The following is a 6873-nucleotide window of genomic DNA, read 5'->3' on the forward strand; positions in this document are numbered from 1 at the left end:
GGGATGATGAAATTAAGCAGTTCTGCAATTAAGTAGTGGTGATAGCTGCACAGCTTTGTGAATATATGAAAAACCACTGAATTGTACAATTTAAATAACTGTAAAATTATTTTAGAACAATGTTAAAAATGAAATTATAGAGAACCTACAAAATAAATAAATACATTTGATTACAAAATTGTGGAAACTTCTCTCACAAGTCAAAAATTAACATAAACTGAATTTTAAAACAAGCAAAAACATACGTGACAGAAGAAGAATATTCTAAAATGCTATGATTTAATAGAAAGCCGTAAGAAAAGACTTTGTTTCGGCAGAGATGTGAAAATCAATTCACTACAGAAATACAGACAGAAAATGAGCAGTCTCACTAAGCATAAAAGAAATGCAAATTTAAATGAGGTGAATTTTTGCCTTCCAAATTGGCAGTTTTTGGTGATGGTGGTGGCCATGTTTGTTTTAGTGAAAACGTGCAGTTGGCTATTAGATAAAATAATTTTCATGAACCTCTGTAGAGAATGTAAACTAGTACAACCTTTCTTCAAAACATTTGGCAACATGTATCAAAAACTTTAAAAATATGCATTCATACCTTTTACTTCAGTAATTCCTTGCCTGAGAAGCAACCCCATAAAAAGAACTCTGACTTAGAGGCAAATATTTATGCAGAAAGATAATTATCACAGGACTTTTTTTAAGTGTGATAATGGTGGCTTTATTTTATTTTATTTTTTTAATTTAATTTTTTTTAATTGCAGTAACACTGGGTTATAACATTATATAGCTTTTGGATGTACATTGTAATATAATTCGAATTCTGTGTAGATTACGTCATGTTCACCACCCAAAAACTAATTATAGTCCAATCACAGCATTTTTAATGTTAAAAAATCAACAACTTCGATGACTAAAAATCCTGGAATTGGTTATGAAATTCATGATATATTTATAGAATTAAATATTATGAAGCCATTAAATGTTACATTTACAAAGAGTTTTAATAACATGAAAAAATGATTATGGCATAATGTTCAGTAGGAAACAGTAGGTAAAATGTGTCTATAGTGTCTTCTCAATTACCTAGAATATGCACACGCATAGAGAGAGGTTTGCCAAACTGTTAATAATGATTTTCCCTAAGACGTGGATCTATGGGTGATTTTTATCTCTTATCCAAATTTTCCCTTTATTTCTGACTTACTTTCAATGAAAATATATTACTTTTATGTTCATAAATATACTTTCATGTTCATAAAAAGTAATTTTAAATTGATGAAAATGAAGCAAAAGGCCCGCATTAATGCATACGTCACCCTTCTGTTTCCCCTAAGTAATTGGCATATGCATTGGCATGTATTGTATACATGTAAAGATCTTGCCTTCGTATAGTTTTGTTTAAACACTTCTTCAGGAATCTTTAGAGAAGAGTTCAGATCAAGATGATTAATATAAACATGGAAACTGTCACCAAGAGGAAATATCAAGAAATTTTGAGCCACTTGTATACACAGGAGGAAAATATTTGCTGATGATCAGATTAAAGAACTTAACAAATTAACTATTGAAACTATCAGTGTGTCTTTACAGTGTATCCTTGCGCTTTATGTTCCAGGTGACACAATGTCTCAAATTTGCCAGCCAAGTTGCATCAGAATTACTCTCTTTGCTTCCTTAACAACCAACAGAGTAGCAGCAATATTCATATTTGTGAAGGGATTATACTTAATTACTCATGATTTCCTCCTAACTCTGACCCGAAGGCAGTGACAGCAATTCAGACTTTCACTTTTTCCCCTAATTATCTTACAAACCAGCCATTCAAAGTAACCTGGGCCCAAAATGTAGACTTGGATGGAAACTAAAAGAAAAGGACTGTTTTGAAAATAATGAAAAGCGGCAAGGATGTTGTAAGGGCCTCAGGTCCTCCACTGGCACTGCAGCTACATGTTCTGAGCTGCTGTGACCAGGAGGCAAAGCCACTTAATATAGGAGAGGATCCTCAGCTGAATATTTCAGCTGTGAAGTTTTGTGAACGAAGCCAAGCTACTTTAAAGAGGCACACGTCGATCTGTTTGGGTGTCTCTAAGAGATACAGTGCAGACGCTGCCCCTTCTCTTCAGAGGAAGTGCTGGTCACACCCACACCTCAATAGAAACCATTTTCTAGTGGGTTCGCTCCACCCTGGTAAGTCCCAACCTGTCTAATTACACATCTGATCCTCGCCCTTCTGAATCATTGATTCCTCTTTTCATTACGTCCACTTCTTCTTTTACTTTCCCAGCAGAGTGCTCAAGCAAGTTTATGCTTCTGTAAGTCAGCGGGTATCCGAACAGCAAGGGTTGTAAAGAGTGCGAACCTGCCAACTAGAAAAACCTGAAAGAATGGATGAAGGTGAAGACTGCAAAAAAAGCAGCCAAAACTGCCTGCGTGCTCTTCTCAATTATACCACATTCTTCAGAAGAGCTATATTGAGAATCTGTGAAACATAGAGTCAAAGGGGAAATATTCCCAAACTCTTTTGTGCACTCCTTATCGTTTGTATTCTGCTTTGTAATTTACATTGTATTTTCTCCTACATTGTCTCATAAAGTTATGAGAATTGAAGATTATGTGGATGCCTAACATTTAGCATGGCTAAATAAATGTTGGTGTCCCTCTGTCTTCTCAGCCCCTCCTCAACCCATCTCAGCTAATTCTGCAAAGCTTCCTCTTTACACTTCAGAAAACTGAGGTACAGAGAAGCAATGCCTACAAGATCTAGAAATTACTGCCCAACACCAAAAGTTCAAGGCTGGGGTTCAGAGTAGTCAGCCACAGCACACTTTCTAGAGAATGAACCTTAGCTAGAATATGGCTGCATTTTCAACCCCAAGTAAGCTTTATAACTGTGGTCATCTATTATTACAGTCTATGTTTCTGATGTTTGCAAAAGAAAGTGTTACTAATCACAAAGTAGCCTTGGTTTTTGTAAGAGTCCCACCAAATAACTCCAGGCTATGTTAAAGGACAGCCCAAAATGTTCCATAAGTCATAATTGCAACTTTGAGAAGACCTCATGATGACTGGCTCTCAGTTCTCTGAATATCTGTGTTCTCATCCTGAGGCCTTCACACAAGTTAGTTCCTCTACCTGTGACTACTTTCCCCTGCTCCCAATTCTCGCCTAACCCCACCATTTTAATCACTACTCCACACTGTTCTTTCTACTGTTTGTTCTTGAGTTTTCAGATGGTGTTGACTTTGTTCTAACCCCCCCCCCCCGCCACCACCCAAAGGTCAATTTATATAGGACACAGGGAGAGTGAGCTCTGCCCTCCCTCATTCTGAGACTCCTTCTAGTCAACAATGCCAGTGAGTAGAACAGGCAAACCAATGGGGATATCCAACTCCAGAATAAATATACTCCGCATGCGAGTGTATTTGTGTGTGAGAGAGAGAGACGTATTAAGATTCAGAAGGAGAAGCAACAGGTGAGATATAGCCAGCTCTCCTAAACGCACGCGCACACACACACACACACACACCCACAAACTTTGTATCCCTATCAAAATAGTTCATGATCTCGGTCTTAAGCCACTGTTTGCTACACTTGAAACCTGAGTAGACCCAAAAATACAGAAATGGAACCCAGAAGCCTGTCACCATGGCGCAGCATGTAAGAATATGCTTATACTTTACTAGGGTAGACTCTTGAGTGCTAAGGTGTCTGCCACCAAAGTAAAGAGTAGAATAGGCGGCAGCTCTGGTTGATTCCTCACTGCATGGGCTGTCGAGATAATCGCACTTTGATAACTGCACCAACTGGGACGAGGGAGGCAGCAGGAAGGCACTTCCACTCGTTTCTATTCTTGATCTCACGTGTACCGTTATACCAATATTTTGCTAGTTCTGTAGTAAACTGAAGGAAAAGCACATCTACCCAAGTTACAGTCATCTTTCTCCTCCTCTTAGAGCAGGGTCAGTCTTTGTGGTCTGGTCTAGCTGAACTTCCCATCTAGCTGAACTGGTCTAGTTGAACCTCTAGTCTCCTATCATAAACTCCTTCCAAACCACACCCAAGAGCTTCCCCCAAAGGGAAGCTACCTGGAAGTTTTGCTTCACACTATGTTCGCTTAATATGCTTTAGATTTTAACACAGTTTTAATACCCTTCCTGTACTTTGAGGATCTAGTACCCAGACAACCAGCAGTGAAGTGCACACAGGGCAAACAAGAATGGGACATTAAACTCGACCGATTCCTACTGATGTGCTTGTCCCCGACTCTGGTAGTTAAAAACTTGTAAACCGTCCGAACAGTTCTACCTGGTTTTCTTTTAATTTACCTTCCGATATATAGCACACTTTAATCTACTAACTTGACTCCTTTTATGTATATTGCTAAACTTTATAAAAACTAAGAACAGGGGCCGGCCCGGTGGTGTAGTGGTTAAGTTTGTGCACTTTGCTTCAGTGCCTCGGGGTTCATGGGTTCAGATCCCGGGCACAGACCTACTGCTCATCAAGCCATGCTGTGGCAGTGTCCCACATACAAAACAGGGGGAGATTGGCACAGATATTAGCTCAGGGACAATCTTCCTCAAGCAAAAAGAAGATTGGCAACAGATGTTAGCTCAGGGCCAATCTTCCTCACCAAAAAAACAAAAAAAACCCAAAAACTAAGGAATGAATGAAATAATAGACTGGTGGGGGAAAAAAGCTTTCATACAATATAACAAAAAAGCATCTAGGGGTGTCCCCAGGAATATTGTATCATAAAAATAAGATATTTGAGATAATGTTTGTGTGTACATATATACAATCATGCACTGCATAACATTTCAGTCAACAATGGACCACATATTCAATGGTGGTCCCATGAGATTACTACCATAGAGCCTAGGTGTGTAGTAGGCTGCCATCTAGGTTTGTGTAAGTACACTCTATGATGTTTGCACAACAAAATTGCCTAATGGTGCATTTCTCAAAATGTATCCCCATCATTAAGCAATGCGTGACAACGTATATATATATATGGCTTATCTATATATATGTATAATTTCTTTCTCAGAGGAAAACAACAGAATTTTTCAATTCTGTTTTCATAATTTCCCTTTCCAAAATCAAAGACAGAAGAAATCTGAAGGATAAAAATGATGATAGTTACCTTGAAGGCTGGATAGATTCAGAGGATGCTGAGAAGAGTTTAGCGCATAACTACCTATTGATGTACTGATGAGGTTTTGGAAGACTTGATATTGACAGATTACTTTGGTCCAAGAAAAAGAGTGAAACCACACTCAGGAGTTAGCTGCTCGGCTTTCCTGTGCAAAATGACTGTCAGGCTCCTCGATGTGGGTGGAGTTTGGGCAGCCCACCTCCTCAGTGGTACTGACCTTGGCACATCCTGTTTCATTTCCATCATTGCCAAGGGTTTGTTTTTCAATCTACCTTGTGGCTTTAACCTTACAAATAAATTTTTGCTCTATGTGTGATCTATAAAAACTGTTCATTTTGTTTTTATTTCCTAACGACCTAAATTGCCCCTCAGAAATGTTTGTGTCTTCACAAATAGGTCAGAATAGAACTGAGAGGGGAAACTGTCTACCTCTATTCTACACACGAAAATATAAAAGTTCTTCCATCAAAATCATGTTTATTAATCAGGAAAATTAGCCCCAGGCTGGGTATTTGATGAATGTTTGGAATTATTGTTGATTTTGTTGATTGAGATCATGGTATTTTGATTATTTTTTTAAGGTTTGGTGTGTTAGATAGTCATACTGAAGTATTTAGTAGTGAAATTATATAGATGCTTGGATTTGCTTTCAAATGTTCCAGAGGAAAAAAAATTGTTGGATGTAGGGGGAGGCAGGTATAGCTGAATCAAGCAGAGCACAATGTTGATAATAGCTAAAGCTGTGTGAGGGACGCTTAGTTCGTTGTACTATCCTCTCTACTTTTGTGTGTGTTTGAGATTTTCTTCAAGTAAAAGTGTTTACATCACGTTTATTGCCTATTATCAATGAACCTTTTATTTTATTTTTTATTTTTTGATATCCATAAGATTTGGAGTGAATGCATTGCTCTTCAACCCACAAACAGGCAAATACATGGTACCCAGGAAACCCATGGTCTGAAATTATAGAATGATAAGATGTGTCCCTCCTTAAAAAGACAATGTAGCTGACTCACTCTCATGCTCAGTTTTCTTATTAAAATGTAACATCTCTGAACGTAATTACTTCATCCTCTGGGCTCGATAGCACTTTGTGCACACCTCTATTAAAGCACTTTTCTCTTTATATCATGGCTAGTTTATGTGTTTGAATCTCCTTAATGGTAAGATTTATTTCTTATTTATGGGTGCAGTGATTAAAAACACAAGCTCTGCAATTCAACCACCCATATTCAAATCCTGGCCCTCCCCTCACTTGTCCAAATGCCTCACTTTCTTCATCTGCATAATAGAAGCAATAATAGGACCTACTCCTACTTGTGAGGATTAAAGAGCCTCCAAATAAGCAGGTACTCACACAATTACTGAATCAGTCCATTTTTCTCAGTTAAGTACATTTGTTTGTGAGTTCCGCTGCCACACTAACAGTCTATGAGATTGTAACCCCTACTCTCCCATTTCCTAACTCCATATTTCTGTCCATTCAACCAAGCTAGACTGGAGGAACTTAACGCCAATATTGAAAACCGAACCCTTCAGAGGAAAGTACAGGCAACATTAGCCCCAACGCGACGTTCTGATGCTCTAGACAGGTGAATGAGACATTCTGTGGGTCTTATGGGTTTGATGCCTTGATGTCCCCAAACCTCTGCCACTAATGAAGGGACAATATTGAGATAACTGTACTGTCAAGCGCTTGGAACTGGAGTTGAAGAGCA

The sequence above is a fragment of the Equus asinus genome, chromosome 10, assembly GCF_041296235.1.
Source record: "Equus asinus isolate D_3611 breed Donkey chromosome 10, EquAss-T2T_v2, whole genome shotgun sequence".
Classification (NCBI taxonomy): domain Eukaryota; kingdom Metazoa; phylum Chordata; class Mammalia; order Perissodactyla; family Equidae; genus Equus; species Equus asinus.